This window comes from Dreissena polymorpha, chromosome 9 (assembly GCF_020536995.1).
Source record: "Dreissena polymorpha isolate Duluth1 chromosome 9, UMN_Dpol_1.0, whole genome shotgun sequence".
Classification (NCBI taxonomy): Eukaryota; Metazoa; Mollusca; class Bivalvia; order Myida; family Dreissenidae; genus Dreissena; species Dreissena polymorpha.
In genome coordinates this window covers 72826819-72845913 of record NC_068363.1, presented here as the reverse complement: position 1 = coordinate 72845913, position 19095 = coordinate 72826819, and the positions used below count along the sequence as shown (strand labels likewise).

At 34.8% G+C, this 19095-nt stretch overlaps 1 long non-coding RNA gene across 6 annotated transcripts; it reads right to left on the bottom strand.

Annotated features, from left to right (window-relative positions):
• Positions 1-5460: 5460 nt before the first annotated feature.
• On the bottom strand, positions 5461-18784 carry LOC127844414 (uncharacterized). 6 transcript variants are annotated; one of them, XR_008032718.1, is made up of 4 exons: positions 18708-18784; positions 6378-6571; positions 5788-5897; positions 5461-5565 (listed from the first exon to the last, which is right to left on the bottom strand). It is a non-coding gene; the product is annotated as an uncharacterized LOC127844414 (long non-coding RNA). The 6 variants fall into 6 exon arrangements; XR_008032717.1 differs by lacking the exon at positions 18708-18784 and adding an exon at positions 15851-16038; XR_008032715.1 differs by lacking the exons at positions 5788-5897; positions 6378-6571; positions 18708-18784 and adding exons at positions 7853-7962; positions 8433-8626; positions 10483-10654.
• Positions 18785-19095: the final 311 nt, after the last annotated feature.

Sequence of the window (19095 nt, the reverse complement as noted above, 5' to 3'; positions counted from 1 at the left end):
GAGCACTGTACTGATCACACACAGACATCCGATCAAAAATACCCTCATGGCTGTATCTTCTCTGTATATCCAAGTGTCCTGAAAGAAATGTTTGCAATTTGAATGTTTTAATAAATATGACTTTTCCCTTGTGAAAAAAATATACTAACTTTAAAGTCAATAAGAGAACGGTTTAAACACCATACATTTGTTTTCAATTTTCATCACAATTATGTAATTTGTGATAACTTAATGTTAAAACTTTGTTTGTGGTGTTTAAATTACAATAACATAATGTTTCTATCATTAAAACATGGTACGTTAAAAGTATGTAATACTCACGGTCTGGATATCTTTCCTGCTGTGTCCCTTCCAAATTGCCAACACAGAATGCCCGTTAAATAGAGTCAGTCGTATGTTTCAATCCCAACCAGATATCCGACGCCTAAAGCGCTATTCGGTTTCAAATAACATTCCGTCTCCATCCTGTACCTGATAGACCTTATACGCGTGTGGCTGATACACAAGGAAGCGTACAACTACGTCATCAAATATATGTTTTTTACCATATCCGTCCGTCCTCTTGTATATGCGTCATACGCGTAAATAATAAACAGAATATACCAAAAGTCGACTAGTACTTTGTTGTAGAGTCGAAATTGTTTTTATTTATATGCGAAATGTAACGTTAGACAAATGCATGACTGTAATAAGTAATATTTCTGTATTTTTTTTAAATTGTGACAGGCAAAATATGTTTATGCTTCAGAATAAAGTTTTTGAGAAATACATACATTATGTTTGTAATTGGACTACATAACCTTACATTAAAGTTGACAAACGTCTAAACAAGACATTTTACTTTCATCTCCCTTGTATGAAGAAACAAAGAGGTTGTTTGGTGCAACATAATACGGGTTGTCTCCAATTCGTGCGTCACTAAAAAATAAAACGCATTTACATCGTCCGGGAGCCATGTGATACTCGGCAGAGGTTTGGGAGCGAATATTCAGTAAAAAATCTAGATTGCTATAATGTATTATGTTCAATATATTTAACAAGATAGTTTTTTTTTAAAATTATTTATTGTTACGAGTGTTATCTTCATCAAGCTATTCTTTTTATGAAAAAACTACCTCCTATGTGCAAATCTTATGTAAAACAAATTTTGCAAAAATATGTGTAAGCCAAACTGTGACAGACAATATTAATGGAAACAATATTATCAATTTAGTTGTGCAGGAACATTACCATTTTGCCTATGTTTAATGCATTTTGTTAAAAAAAGTTAATTTCTGTAATAAACCAGTTAAACAGTTGTATCTTCGAATACTTAAATACAGTAATCATACTAAAGTCAGACAAAAGTAACTTCATACACTTTTTGTTTCTATTTAAATTATTTATTTCAATACAAAGTGCTAGAATATAATTAGTTAGATGGCTATGTGTAACATCAATAGATTGATATATATGAAACATTATTTAGGGCATATAGTTTTCAGTCATTATACGGTCGGGAACGTATGTGATCAAAACGTTTGGCTAAATAGAGTTCAATACACAATAAGCCAACGTATGAATCCCTACTATGTTATCCTGTTTCTCCTAAAGAGTGTTGTAGTGCTAAATAAACTTACATTAAATATCTACCAGTCACACAAAATTAAATTGCGTTTGCAACAAAGAGATGCTTAAAAATATGACGTGTTATTAAATAGAATTAAGAGAATTGTATCATATTTGCTAACGATTATGCGCTCTTCATTACCTGTATCTATTTTGCCGTGTTAGAATTTAAAATATCATTTTGATCGATGTGAAAAGCATGATGCAGTAGATTTTTATCCCCTATACACTAAAATAAAATATCAAACTGTAATGAAGTCCTTCCATAACAATTGATTCGTCGGAATGCGATTTTTAAACGGCTTTTAAATTATTTAAAGCAAACATGTGTATCAAGAAATAAAGATTAGGCATATTCAGTTTATGTATACTCATAAAAGTTAATTATTGTATATACATGTAATCAAATAAATTGATACAAGTAATTACTGTGTTCATATTAATTGCGGCGTTTCTAACATTTTATTTAAGAGCCCCATACACCAAACACGTTCTTAGACAGTTCGACCACGTTTTGAAGAAAATGCAGAACGGGATGTGAACTTGCTTGAACGTGTAGTTTTGGTCAGAAAAAAATCTGCAATATGACTAAATGACGTTCATACACAGTTCGCGCTACGTGCAGCTCGTTCCTATCCCGTCCTATCCCGTTGCCAGTCCGTCTGTATCCAGTTCAAAACGGGTAAATTTCCCCATTGTCCCCGTTGGTATACCGTTTCCATTCAGACCGAGCCCGTCCTCAGCCAGTTCGATTACGTTCGTACGCAGTTCATCTTTATTCGTTGAGCAGTGGTAACTCGTTCAAAGGCACTTCTCACTCCGTCCTACTACGTTCTTAGTACGTTTAGGACGTAGTTGCAGCCATTTTCTGCACGGCGATTATAAAACCGACTACGTTCCTGCCAGTTCTCACCCAACAAGTTCTGTGTCGTCTCCGCCTTCTTTCTCGGCCCAACAAAACAGTATATTGCTGCTCTGCTTCTAGCATAAATTGCACGAGCGAACATTTACAAAATTAAGAGCTCCAAGATTGTCCATGTTTCAACTTAATATCACAAATGATGAATTTTGAGACAACGACCTTTATTTATATGCACATTGTTTGAAAGTATTGTATTTACGGTTTAAACGTTGTAACAACTGCATTAAATGAGTACAACGTACTTGGAACTTACTGCGAACTCCTTAAAACGAGTACAACGTACTAAGAACGTACTGAGAACACGTAGAACGTATTGCAAACGTTGTAAGAACTTATCTTTTAGTTTCTATATATTTTCACGAAACAAGATCGTACTTGAGACGTAGTGCGAACGGGGTCAGTCTGTCTGAGAACGGATTGGACGGACCAGAAACGGACTCGATCTGTGTGGCATCGTACAGGTAATTTCGGTCCGATCGCACTACGTTCTGGCACGTTCCAAACTCGACCTTAATACGACCTATCCGTTCTTAGTACGTCCATCCCGTTTCCAGTACGTTGTTACTACGTTTACTTGTAGAACGGGATGATCGGAAGAACATTTTGAGTAGGCTCAAAGTTCTGAAAGACCTTTCCCGTTCCACCCCGTTCCAGGCCGTCAACAAAGTTCGAAGACAGTTCGTAACACGTTGCTACTACGATCACTCCGTTCTCACACAGTTCGAGCCCGTTTAGTCACATTTTTTCAGAACGTACTTCGAACGGAGTCGGTGTATTGGGGGTATTACACGTGCACATCCTTGCGCCTGATACATTTATGTAGCGAAATAGCCCAGTCTTTTTCCGTTTGTATAATGCATATACATATATGAATGGTATGTAAGCTAGGTGTATAATCAATAAATTACGTCATTGTGCGTTTAATTATAAGAAAGCAGCGAAGTTAATGTCATAACAACGATAACATCTAAATTGTATATAAATTCATCAAGTAACATGTATATGGTACCACAATTGATATATATATGTGACCTGTGCGTGATTTATTAACCGGTTTTTGAAATGGAATTACCCCGAATGTAATATTTTGTCAAGCTATTTGCTGCTATATAAACGGTTGCGCGTAGTGTGTCGGTACACTCTCTTCTTACATAAAGGAGCTGGGTTCAATTCCTATTTACGGCGCGATTAGAATTTTTGAGGGTCACAATACCGGGCAGGTGGTGTTATCTCCGAATAATCCGGCTTCAACCCATAGCATAAGACCTCACCAACATAATAACAAGTAACAGCTTTAAATTTCAGCTATAATTTAAAATTTGCCCCAACTTTCGTGTGTTAAGTATATAACTTAGGTAGGAATTTTGCCAACACTCCGGGTCCTCACATAATCAGCGTCAGGCAATGAAAAAACCTCTTAAACTTCGAAATGCACACGTGTTAAGAGAAAAACATTTTACTGCCGTGCAAATAAGTCTATTTGATATAAGACGTTTACTTTAATACTCAAAATATAAGTTGATTAATCAGCGGCAAAATTGAGAGCTTAGTCGATTAATCACGGCGATTTCATGTATTACAAGCGTTCAGTATGTATGAATATTTCGTTTCATATACACAGTTGTTTTAATATATGCTTCTTCCTTTTGATACAATTTGAAACAAGAATTGTCAAAACTATTGTTGTTGAAACTTACATAAATAATAGAATTTAATCTGACTGTATAACTATTACTTTACGTCTATTATTTTGTAATAATCATTTCGATGTTTTAACAAAATGATTCATCAGCCCAGTGCTAATTAATATTATAAAAAAATAGTTTGTGAAATCTTATTCGTGATCTAATTATTGCAACCAACTCGTACCCAATTAGTTTAGAAGTTTGAAAAGCAGCAATTACTTGACACTAAAATGTGCATTAATCCATGTATGTATATAACCGCCCAAGCATTGAGTTTGCTGCAATCTGCGACAAGAAAGTGTGATCGGTTGCACCTTGGCTTAGCTCCATACCTTGATCAATTCATAAGATACAGTGATGGCCTTTCAACTTATTATTCCTTCCTGTTCCATTTATTCGTTGTGTACATAATATCATTCAATAATGTTGAAATTCTGATCAAGACAAATTCGTACTGTTATTTGGACAATGAATATTTATATGTTGAAATGAACAAAGTGTGCCTAAAATAAGTGAGTTTCACAATGTCCATAGAACATCAAATCAAGTAAAACAAAATACAGAGGTACAAAATAAGTATGAACGTTTTCAGGAATGTTTGTGTAATGTTTCTCCATTTTAACAGTTTTACAAACACATTTTTCGAAACACTTGGCCAATGAATTATCTATATAGAAGGGTATACTCAATTAATACTCTTTTATTATATTAAGACATGTATTTCAAAACACTTCGTGTCATTTAAACATTTTTATATGAATATCTTTCATTCCTGAAAATGAATGTACCGTTAGTTTGTGTTATTAAAGGTTTGTCTACTTTGTTGTTTTACAAATTAAAATAGAATGGCAAAACTAGAGCGCATTGTTGTCACAAACATATATATGGATATAAATTTATCGACTGATTGTAATATGTTACCATTACATATCTGCGTTAACAATGATATTACAATCAGGTGTCATACATTTCTATTAGCTTTGTATATATATAACCAAATTGAGTGTATTGTTGTTGCCTTTAGACGTATACATAAACCACTTGAGTGGATGTTTCGTTGTCACCGCTAAACGTTCCACTAACTGATTTGATGTCGGCATCATTCATTGTATATATCAACGGACAATTTATTGCCCAAACAGTTTTTAAAAGTCAAGTTGCTTAATTATGTTATTGGAATAAATATGTATTTCGTTTAATAATGATCTTTAATAGAAAAAGAAACCAATGAACAACAGAAACATATTGAGGGATGCTCTTATTTAATATGCATACATAATGTTACATAGTATTACAGAAGCTTGTTCTTTTTTTCCATTACTCGTGTCGAATGGTTGTCACAAGGCTGATCTGCAAAGATAAAATTGAGTTATTTTTACAACAAAACAAAGTAACAACAAAACTAAATCAGCATAATGTCGATTCATTTTTTACCGGCAAATAGTGTATAAAAACGTAGCTATTATACGTGTCAGCATAACACGCACATATGTATTAATCATGTCACCATTTAACCGCTATAAATTATATTTGAAGAATAGTATGCGTTAATAAAGAACTTTAACCAGTTACCACTGTCTAGTAATTGTTCTTGTTGTTCGTGTATCCACCGCCACCGCCTTGATTGCCGCCTCCGATACCACCGCCGAACAGAAGGTTGATAATGATGATAAATACAAACACTGCAAGACAAAATATTTATAACATATATATATATATATATATATATATATATATATATATATATATATATATATATATATATATATATATATATATATATATATATATATATATATATATATATATATATATATGTATAATATATTATATATACACACAAGAAAAGTTCGTTGATTTATATCCGTTACCTTTTTAGGAAGAATGATAAAAACAAGCAGTTGTCCACAAAGTATTTATCATATTTGAATTGCGTGTAGGAATTGTCATAATGCTAATATTAAGGAAAAATAGAATAGAAGTCTATTATACTAAAAAATGCAGATTGATTTCTACAACTTTTTTAATTCACCTTACGTGTTTTTAATGAAAATAAATAGGCAAAATATAAGAAACTACACAGACATAATATGCCTATACAGACACAGCAACAAACCAGTCTTTACATCACAACATTGCAATAAAAGAAATCAAGCACTTACAGAAAATAAGGATGCCAAAGATGCCCCCGAATCCGCCGCCACCTCCTGCCCCGTATCCATAGCTACCGTAGCCAACAGTGCCGGTATAGGCCGGATAAGCACCATACATCGCCGTGGAAGAAACCAATGCAATCACGCTCAACACGCACAGACATCCCAGCACGAATATTTTCATGTTTGTCCTTTATAGATTGCTATTAAAGAGCATTAATATAGTATATAATAATTATACGCGTTTATACGAAAGTCAGAGGGTATCACAATTCTAAATAATCGAAGGTTTATCATACGCTTAAGAACAAATGTATAATAGATATCCAAAGAAGAACTAAATTGTTTATTTTGTATTTACCCTTTCAGAGTAAATAGTGTTATTATAAATTGCTTACATTAATACGCGAAATTCGATTTGATTCTTTTAGTGATTATACTAATTCATGCTTTATTACATTTTTTTTTTATATTAAAAATGATTTATGTTTTCACAAATAATGCATAGAAACAACATCATGTAATCTCACTTTCCACTTAAAATGACAGACTAGTTGTAACTGAGTATTTAAATATTCGAGATAGGCGCCACTCCGTTTGACACAAATATAAACGTTGTGTATAATTTTATGACCGGTAATTGTTTTTCAATTCGAGGAAAGTCAATCAATCGAGAACATCAATAAATACTTCGTGGCCAATGCAATTATCAGTAAACTTATATGAAGTGTGAAGGCATGGTCGCCATATCGCTTTAGGTTTCCTTGTTATGTATAAAAAAAGAGAAAGACCAAGTATCACTTGAATGTTGCTAAGAAAATATTGAATCTAAATAATGTTGAAATTCTGATCAAGACAAATTCGTACTGTTATTTGGACAATGAATATTTATATGTTGAAATGAACAAAGTGTGCCTAAAATAAGTGAGTTTCACAATGTCCATAGAACATCAAATCAAGTAAAACAAAATACAGAGGTACAAAATAAGTATGAACGTTTTCAGGAATGTTTGTGTAATGTTTCTCCATTTTAACAGTTTTACAAACACATTTTTCGAAACACTTGGCCAATGAATTATCTATATAGAAGGGTATACTCAATTAATACTCTTTTATTATATTAAGACATGTATTTCAAAACACTTCGTGTCATTTAAACATTTTTATATGAATATCTTTCATTTCTGAAAATTCCATCCAGTATTACAGAAGCTTGTTCTTTTTTTCCATTACTCGTGTCGAATGGTTGTCACAAGGCTGATCTGCAAAGATAAAATTGAGTTATTTTTACAACAAAACAAAGTAACAACAAAACTAAATCAGCATAATGTCGATTCATTTTTTACCGGCAAATAGTGTATAAAAACGTAGCTATTATACGTGTCAGCATAACACGCACATATGTATTAATCATGTCACCATTTAACCGCTATAAATTATATTTGAAGAATAGTATGCGTTAATAAAGAACTTTAACCAGTTACCACTGTCTAGTAATTGTTCTTGTTGTTCGTGTATCCACCGCCACCGCCTTGATTGCCGCCTCCGATACCACCGCCGAACAGAAGGTTGATAATGATGATAAATACAAACACTGCAAGACAAAATATTTATAACATATATATATATATATATATATATATATATATATATATATATATATATATATATATATATATATATATATATATATATATATATATATATATATATATATATATATATATATATATATATACACACAAGAAAAGTTCGTTGATTTATATCCGTTACCTTTTTAGGAAGAATGATAAAAACAAGCAGTTGTCCACAAAGTATTTATCATATTTGAATTGCGTGTAGGAATTGTCATAATGCTAATATTAAGGAAAAATAGAATAGAAGTCTATTATACTAAAAAATGCAGATTGATTTCTACAACTTTTTTAATTCACCTTACGTGTTTTTAATGAAAATAAATAGGCAAAATATAAGAAACTACACAGACATAATATGCCTATACAGACACAGCAACAAACCAGTCTTTACATCACAACATTGCAATAAAAGAAATCAAGCACTTACAGAAAATAAGGATGCCAAAGATGCCCCCGAATCCGCCGCCACCTCCTGCCCCGTATCCATAGCTACCGTAGCCAACAGTGCCGGTATAGGCCGGATAAGCACCATACATCGCCGTGGAAGAAACCAATGCAATCACGCTCAACACGCACAGACATCCCAGCACGAATATTTTCATGTTTGTCCTTTATAGATTGCTATTAAAGAGCATTAATATAGTATATAATAATTATACGCGTTTATACGAAAGTCAGAGGGTATCACAATTCTAAATAATCGAAGGTTTATCATACGCTTAAGAACAAATGTATAATAGATATCCAAAGAAGAACTAAATTGTTTATTTTGTATTTACCCTTTCAGAGTAAATAGTGTTATTATAAATTGCTTACATTAATACGCGAAATTCGATTTGATTCTTTTAGTGATTATACTAATTCATGCTTTATTACATTTTTTTTTATATTAAAAATGATTTATGTTTTCACAAATAATGCATAGAAACAACATCATGTAATCTCACTTTCCACTTAAAATGACAGACTAGTTGTAACTGAGTATTTAAATATTCGAGATAGGCGCCACTCCGTTTGACACAAATATAAACGTTGTGTATAATTTTATGACCGGTAATTGTTTTTCAATTCGAGGAAAGTCAATCAATCGAGAACATCAATAAATACTTCGTGGCCAATGCAATTATCAGTAAACTTATATGAAGTGTGAAGGCATGGTCGCCATATCGCTTTAGGTTTCCTTGTTATGTATAAAAAAAGAGAAAGACCAAGTATCACTTGAATGTTGCTAAGAAAATATTGAATCTAAAAGTTTTAAGACTGTAGCACTTCATGACATTAAATAGTCAGAACATGTAAGCGTCATTAAGGTCCAAATCATATATTCATTCTTTTGATAGTTACGGGGCGTGTACTTTATCTCTGTTGAAACTTGATTGATAAAATAATATAATTTTCCATGAGTCACCAGAATTGACAATATAACACATACGATCTTTATTTTGTTGTCTATGATAGAAAACTGGTACGTTTTCATTGCCTCGTATATTGTCTTTGATATTAAACAAACACGTTGATTCAAGCTTGTCTTTAGTACAGCATACAATAAATGTATATTGTTCCATTATATACTCATCGACAGTTTGCTAATAAAAAACACCAAGAAACATTATAACGAATAGGCTGATTAAAATCACAATTTAATTGAAACACACACACAAATTGCAACACTGTTTTTAATAGGACGAACACCACCAAAGTTTATGTTAAATGATTCAGACCGCTAAGTGTTTTAGAAATGCGAATGTGTGCCAGAATTATTCATTGACTTGTCTCAGTTTTGGAAGCGTCAATTTTGATAACATAAAGCGTTTTGATTTATGTTTAATTTGTTTTGATATGGATTCTGATGCATATTAAAACAATACGAAATAAGGACACAACTATGCTTTAAATAACGAATAGTCGATATATATATGAGCCTTGTTCTGAGAAAACTGGGCTTAATGCATGTGCTAAAAGTAACGTCCCAGATTAGCCTGTGCAGTCCGCACAGGCTAATCAGGGACGACACTTTCCGCTTTTATGGTATTTTTTAGTTTCAAGGAAATCTCTCCTTACCGAAAATCAAGTTTAGGCGGAAAGTGTCGTTCCTGATTAGCCTGTGCGGACTTCACAGGCTAATATGGGATGGCACTTTACGCACATGCATTAAGCCCAGCTTTCTCAGAACGCGGCTCATATATATCTTTAAATTTTAAATGGCCAAGGAGCATGTAACCCTACAACATTCACCTTGTTAGACCAAACAATCTGAGACTTCAATTGTAATGTAAAATTTCGCACATACGCGCAAGGGAAGAAATAATAAGATAACATTTACATGGTGAATAACATTCTGTTTTTAATTTGATATCAAACAAATTACACTTCTGCTTACCAGATGCAAGTAAACAACATACAACTGCCTTTAGAACAACACATGACTAAAGGATAAAATGTTTTTGCAAAGCGATTTCCAATAAATACATACATACCTAATCAATCACTGGCGGTAAGAATGTTGGTATTTTGACAATATATCCCACAACTTCCGATCGCAAAACGTAAACATGGTATATGTATACGTGTTTTATACCATTGAGACACGTGGCGCCAATGGATGGATCGACATTTGGAGGGATGGTGTTTCCGGTGCTTTACTGGTTTTTCAACTAGATATAACACGTTAAATTTTGTAAATATTTACCAGATATTACTACTTAAATACAATTTCATTAAATTGAAATGTTGGGAAATCTGAATATGTATTTGTTCATTTGTGTGACTGATTTGCTTGATTTATATAAAAACTAGAATGTATTCATAGAACACAGGCGTCAATTTAATTGGACACAATAATTAGTGTTTTGTGGCAGATAATGCACACTGTTGAAAATATAAGAATGGTGGTGTATTTTTTATTACGGTTGTTACAAATCATTCAAATTGGACATTGATTTTACAATCGCCAGCCCAAGTTGCAAGCGACGCGTTGTTATGATACGATGGTCATTTTTATTAATTTATTTCGAAGTCCCATCATGCACATATACTACAGTATTGGTCTGGGCACGAACAGAAATAATCCACAAACCTCAACAGTCAACTTAGCTAAAGAAACTTCAGCGTACAGTTTATATAGTATTGACAGACCTGTACGCTGAAGCTAACCCCGTATCGAAAGTCAACCAGAGTCGTAACATATTTATGTCACGCTATAAATCAAAGAAAGCTCATTTTCTTTGATACATTCCTACATATATTGGTGAATGAATATAAATTACTGCATCGAGGAATATTTTAAGGTTCAAATGTTTCAAATGCATCTTACAATAGATGAAAATAACTCTCATCAGTCTGAAATTCACAATTTTGACGCCATTGTCGCTTTGTCACGTGACGAGTTTTCATTTGGATACTTTCGGATCGACCTTGACATTTTATGCTGAAATTGTAAACATTACTTTCGTTTTCTGAAATCTATTATTTGTGATTAACAACTTACGTCTGGTGGATTATTAAGTTTGATTTCATTGTGAATCAGGTAGTTTTATATAATATTTACTTTGACTTTGTATTGACACTACAATTTGTTTACAAAATAAGCCAGAATAATTAAAATACCGGGAAATGTCATTCTGAATTTGAAAACACTTGAGCACATGGTTTGTTACTAAAAATAGAAATAACGTCATATGACCGTGAAATCTCGAGAGATTCGCATTTCAAGAAAGTCAGTCACATCGCTGTTTTTCTCGATATGTAAGAGCAGAATAGATACATTTAAAATGTTTAAGATAGTATTTTGTGAAAGAATATATCAGTTAAATGTGAAAAATGTCAATCTTTCCAATCAAGTGGTTGATTTGGGCCAACAACTGCATATAAAAGCTGTTTTGGACCGGTCTTTGTTAACTGTCAACTTTTCGGGAATTTCTGGTTGACTTTCCTAATGGGGTTGGTCCATAACTATAAAGTCGCGCCAGTCAAAAATCATAAAAAGCGACATTTAAAGTTATGGTAGCCAGAACTACAGTCAACTGTAACCCCGAAATTCAAGCGATAAACATGGCTGTTACACGCGACACGTACTCTTGAGGTGATAACCATTTGTTGTAAATTTACTCCAAAAAAAATCCCATAATGCTCGCCTAGGTTATGAGCCGGACACAAACACATGCAGGGGTAATATTACATGTCCTTCCGCCATTATGCGGTTGTGTGTGTGTTGTGTGTGGTGTGGTGTGTGTGTGTGGTGCATTAAATTCTTAAACATGGAAAGTCATGTTCCAAACACAGTATAATTTATGTTTGACAACCGAAAGTTATTTTAGAATGAAAACCTGTTAGACTTACTTCCCTTAAATATGAAAAACTAATCATAGCGCTATACTATATTGCTGATAATCCCATTCGCATACGCCATTGTAGGCACGTACAAGTTGTTTCCCTTGCAACATAGTACACATAGTTAAGCCTAATTTCAATTTGTGGAGTCCATGTCTTCGAGAAAAGTTGTTTAAGATTCATATATAACATTTCTCCCTTATAAATAGAAAGTCATGTTCCAGATACAACATAATAATAGTTTGACAACCGACAGTTATGAGCCGGACACAAACACGGGCAAGGTTAATATTACATGTCCTTATGCCATTATGCGGTTGTGTGTGTGTTGTGTGTGGTGTGCGTGTGTGTGTGTGTCCCAAAACTTTAACAAAAACTTCAACCTTGGTCATAACTTTTGCAATATTGATGATTGCAACTTGATATTTGACATGCATGTGTATCTCATAGAGCTGCACATTTTGAGTGGTGAAAAGTCAAGGTCAAGGTAATCCTTCAAGGTCAAAGGTCAAAAAATAAATAAAAATAAAATTCAAAGCGGCGCATTAGGGGGCATTGTGTTTCTGACAAACACATCTCTTGTTCATTATATTTTTTATTCGTACCGACCTTGATACGACTACTCTCCCATTTTTTTAAGAAATAATAAAATGTAATCGCGACGACTTATCATTTTTGACGGGAATAAAAATCTTTTCTGACGATTGACCTCTAAATCATGACTTCATGAGCACTTGCGCCCGATGTTTGTAAAATACGTTTTAGCTGTTATTGTTGCTTTTACATTATAAAATGTAAAAGATCTTAGTATCATTTTTTTCTGGTTGAATCTCATTCATATCTACCGATAATGAATTATTAATAATATAAAGATCGGGTCGACAGATGATGAGGTCACGAGAGTTCATAAGTGCGGCGCAGCGCGCAAGGATCGTGAAGTAGAAGTCTTGAAGTTGACAGCACTGTCCCGCTTTTCTTTCGGGGGATAGGAAACCAGACATGAATTGGCTTTGTAATTGTCTATCAGTAAACATCAAGGTCTCATTTCCCAACGAGTGCTGGTCTATTTGAATCAAAATCAGATATTTGTCGAATAAACGGTCAGCCGGGGTAAAATTTACCTTTTTTGGCTTAGAATAAAAAAAGATCACGGCGATAGGTCGGCCCTTTATGCATTCGGCGCAGACGGACCTGACAATAAACTATGCTATACTTGTATACAAATTATAGTCTCACATTACCCTGCTTAAGGCAATATTGGCAATGCGTAGTCTTAAGGAAGGATAATCTCTTCCGAGCTGAGTAAGCACGGCGAAGAGGCAACGACTGCAGCAATGACGGTAACGATCTGGGAGGAGAGGATGTGGCCAAGAGTGGACCAAGTCACTGGTCATAAACATACAGAAAAAGGGCAATCTCAAGTTGTGCGATAATTACCGCACCATCAGTCATCCAAGCAAAGTCATGCTACGCATCATTCTTAATCATTTGAATAGTAAGGCAGAGGAACTGTTGGTCGAAGAGCAGGCTGGATTCAGAGCTGGGCAGAGCACAGTGGCAAAGATCTTCAACTGCAGAATCATCATTTAGAAACACCTGCAATATTAACGCGAGCTCTTCCACAACTTCGTTGACTTTAAGAGAGATTTCGACCGCGTGTGGCATGATGGCCTATGGCATGTTATTATAGGATTCAACATTGTCGAAGGACTGGTGCTAGTCATTCAAGAACTCTACGGAAACGCCAGCAGCGCAGCACTTCTTAACGGACATAAGGGGGACTTCTTTAGGATATCAGTGGACGTCCGTCAGGGGTGTCTGCTATATGCCGTCCTGTTCAACCTTTCCATTAAGAAGATAATGCAGGAGACTTTCCATGACCATTTCCATCGGAAGACCCATCTCCAACTTGAGATTCGCTGATGAAATTGGCCTCATGGGAGGCACCAGCAGTGAACTTTAAGATCTCACCAATAGACTCTATGAAATAGCAGAAGCATACGGGATTAAGGTCAGCACGGAAAAGTAAAAAATCATGGTGAACAGCACGACCAACACCAATGAAAACATAACCATGAACGGCGAGTAGCTAGAAGAAGTGACCAGATTCAAGTACTTGTGCACAACCCTGTCCAAGGATGGTGCTAGTACCGCTGATGTCTGAATAAGAACTGCCCTGAAGACCGCAGCGATGGACTGAGCAGATTGTTGACAAGCAGTTCAATCAGCTTCGCCACCAAGAACAGGCTCTACGACTGCGAGGCCTCGACCCTGGACGCGGATACAGAACGCAGGTTACATGGATTTGAACATAAATGTCTCCGAAGACTGTTCCGCATCTCCTATACGGAGCACAAGACGAACGAGTACGTCCGGTACATGTCTGCAACACTTGTCGCCGTTGGTCCACAAGAGCCCCTTCTGGCCACCGTCAGGCACGACTCTATGTACAAAACTGTTCTTCAGGATATGCTAGAGAGAGGTCGTCGTCGAGACCGTCAGAAGAAAAACTGGATGGACAATGTAAAAGAATGGGTATCCCTTCCCATGGATGAATTACGCTCAGCAGCACACAACAGACCCGACTTGAGGAGGATTTCTGTATCGTCGTCCCTCATTTCCTCCCAACGGCCAAACCGGTCAAGGAGCTGATGATGATGATGATGATGATAATGATGATGATGATGATGACGATGATGATGATGATGATGATGATGATGATGATGATGATGATGATCTATACTCTATTTATTTAAACCATACTTTAATTTAAAAAATAACAACAAATATTGCTTGTATTACTGTTTGCTTACAGGTACTTGAAATACCAGCAATTGCACTCATGTTTATTTTAATGAAATTAATACTTAAAAATAACTACCGGTAAGTAGTATATATTTATAAAAATGTGGCGTGGTACCATTCGACGGCAACACCTGATACAGGCTATAGATCTAGATCCGTCTAATGAGAGATGCTACGTTTTGCTTATTTTTAACTGAATGTTTTACATAAAAAATGAAATTAATAGAACTATTGAACCTAAGCAATTATAAATGGGGGTTATTAATAAAATAATATAATCTTAATTAGGCATGAAACGCCATATCGCAAAAATAAAGCCAATACTACAGACAGAGACGCAGTTGCGCGCTTATCTCGCCGAAACCCGCGACGTGCGAGAGTTTGCCGTTATTTGGCAAGCTACCTATCTCTGTTTTCTGCGTCTCTGCTACAAATGACGATGTGAGATTGCATGTTATATTGTTTATTCTAACACGGCATTAACACGGCAGGCGACTGGTTTTCTATAGACAAAGAAGGAAATCAAGTGTGGGTTATTCTGCAATAAATTATGGGCGGAGCTTAAAGGGGCCGTCCAACAGATTTTGGCATGTATTAAAGCTTGTCATTAACTGCTTTAAATGCTTTATATTGATACATTTAAACATTTGAACTAAAAATCTCCAGTAAAATATAAGAATACAATTTAAAAAAAGAAGATAAAACGTTAACCTCCACAGGGCTCGAACCACTGACCCCTAGAGTCATGGAAGCTTGGAGTAAAATGTCTCCCGACTTTACCACTCGACCATCCACGCTCACGTCAAATGCGGAGGTATTTTTTAGCTATATAAGCAATCCTCGTAGTTTCCAAAAATATCGATTCGCGTCGAACGACGGTTTAATCTGTTGGACAGTCCCTTTAATGTTTCGAAAATAGTGCCGAATGAATAAAGAAAATATTGAAGTAAAATGCACGTGCTAGAACCCGCTCTAAAAGAAATGTAATAATGTTATTTGTTAAGAAACGTAATTTAGAATTTTTTTTATAGCATGTCAACTTTTCAGTAGCATCAATAAACGTGACGTCTTTAGTTTCTACGATTGTTGTTCTCAATGAAAGTGACGTCATTTGCGAAATTTTTATGAATGGAAATGACGTCCTTTGTTTGTACAATTCGATGACGTCACTAAATAGTGAACTTTGTACTAAGAAGGGCATCGTCGGATACCCACGACTAATTCATTCCGTTACTCTCCAGCATAATGCTGGAGAGTAACGGAATGAATTAGTCGTGGGTATCCGACGATGTAAGAAGGGCGGAGTATTGAAAAATATAGTTCACGTCCAAAAGCTTAAGCCAAATTAATCAGAATCGTGTTAGAATCGAAATAATATATTTCTATGATGGTTTGTTGTCGAATAACCCACAGTAAGGAGTATAGATGCGTGTTATCAAATCACTCGTGCTTAGCACTCGTGATTTACTTCGTACGCATCTATGCTCCTTACTGTGGGTTATTTGACAACAAACCATGATAGAAAAATATTATTTCTTTATGAAAATCAGGTATGTGTATTAACCTAATACAATACACATACCTGTTAAAATTAATAATGTTATATATATATATATATATATATATATATATATATATATATATATATATATATATATATATATATATATATATATATATCAGATGCTACACCCTGTTTCCCATGTAATACAACCATTAAATATTTTTTTATTTCACATGTGTAATACAACATTTTTAAGCGTTTTTATTGGCTTAGTTTTCGTTTATTGACCAATCGCATTTTGTTATTTTGCTGAAATGACGTTGCGACGTCAAATGACGTCACAAAATGTAAACAGCATTCGGGATTTATCATTATGTTTGCATAAATATTTAGTTAATTTGCTCTTTTAAAAGCATGCGATGAAAAGATCTGACACTCGTTGTCATATCATACCATATTTTATTAAACTCGTCCACGAAATTCGTTAGTAAGCTCGCCAAAGGCTCTCTTACTAACAAAATTCCTGAACTCGTTTAACAAAATAAGGTATGATATGACAACTCGTGCCAGATCCTATATATATATATATATATATATATATATATATATATATATATATATATATATATATATATATAACATTATTAATTTTAACAGGTATGTGTATTGTATTATATTGTATATTATATTGTATATATATAAATTAATCCCAATTATGACTATCCTCACAAACATGTATCATCGATCATGGTTATAATTTATTCAATCATGTTTGAGTAGCTGTAAGCGGTTGACAGAGAGACCAACAGAGTTAAACGATATGACTAATAAATCGTCCACTGATGCCAATACGATTAAGTTGTGTAGTCTTCGGTCGCGCATCGGAACTCTCAGATATCCCCAGGCTTGGAGGCCGTGCTAAATTATTCAGGTTCCAATATCGATTGGTACCCGGTAAATACAACTGAACACGCTAATTGAGTAGTAACCGTTTACTAGGCGACGCGTCTGGTACATAACAATCATGTCGCTCTATTTCTCTCGCTGTACATGTATATAAGTATATAAAAGTGCCACGGGTGGACCTGCTTATAGTCGCAACGAGGGACATGATTTAGCTCCAATTACCTATAGAAAGGGCGAACAGCGCCATCTGTTAGTATTCTCATGCAGCATCCGCTGCTGTTTTTCTTTTCGTGTCAACAGGACCCGCATTCCCCAAACAAATCATCAGACTTAAGACTAAGAACATTCTTTAGATTGAAATATTCAATAATTGCTTTAATCTTGAATCAAAACTAGCATGCACCACCGAACATTAAACATGTCTTTATTTAATACAGTTTGTGACTGACATCGGCACCATAGGTAGCCTGCACATATTCCTTTTTTCTTTCGCGGATCTAAGTCAGGGCCGGTAAATATGGACCCAGCTACGTACTGAAGGCGTGCTTTGCGTTAATGCTTGTCAACCAAAGTCTTGAAACTTAGCGACCAATACGTGAGGTCACCACAATTTATCCATTAAAGTAGTACACTATAAACTATAGAAAAGTTACATCGAACCATGAACTAATTTGTGCTGCTTCTTACAGCTTCGCTATTGTGATCATGAACCTCTATCGTGTAACCCCACTCCACTCGAACCATTGTGTAACCCCACCCCACTCGAACCATCGTGTAACCCCACCCCACTCGAACCATCGTGTAACCCCACCCCACTCGAACCATCGTGTAACCCCACCCCACTCGAACCATCGTGTAACCCCACCCCACTCGAACCAGAAATATTTTTATGAACTCGTGTATGTAAAACTTAAATAAAATAGCCAGGGCATGCATTTCAAGCTAAATCCCCTTTATTTTTGATGTGTTATAAATAAAGTACAATAATTTCAACTTAGTGAGTTAACACAAGTTGAAGGCAGGTTACGTGCCTTAAATAAATACAAAGCATGAATTCTAAATTCCGTTCTATTGAAAATTCGCTTTGGCTACACCACTGTTATTCCCAAAGGCGCTTGCGTATCAACTGCGGTCGAGGCAATAATAAAGTTTACCTACCAATATTACCGGATGGACGATGAACATCCATAATTAAGTAGTCCCAAGTGAAACGGGTCAGCCATGCCTGACCTGAGTGAATTGCAATAAATTGCCCCTAAACAAACAATTGGTTGCCATTCCTGAGAATTAACGGTAAGTAGAAGGTTGTACATATGGTTTATCAATACAATATATTTAAATTGGACTACGATTGTTTTGTGTTATTTGTTAATATACTATAATATCATTCACGTGGATCGTAAATGGAAAGAAGCTAAAATATTGAAGATTTATTTATTATGTAGAATGACATTCGCGCCTTATCAATTTAACACAGGAATACTCGTTGGCACGTATGTCAAAGGCTATCCAACTGGTATAGAAATCTCAGAATATACTTATTTCT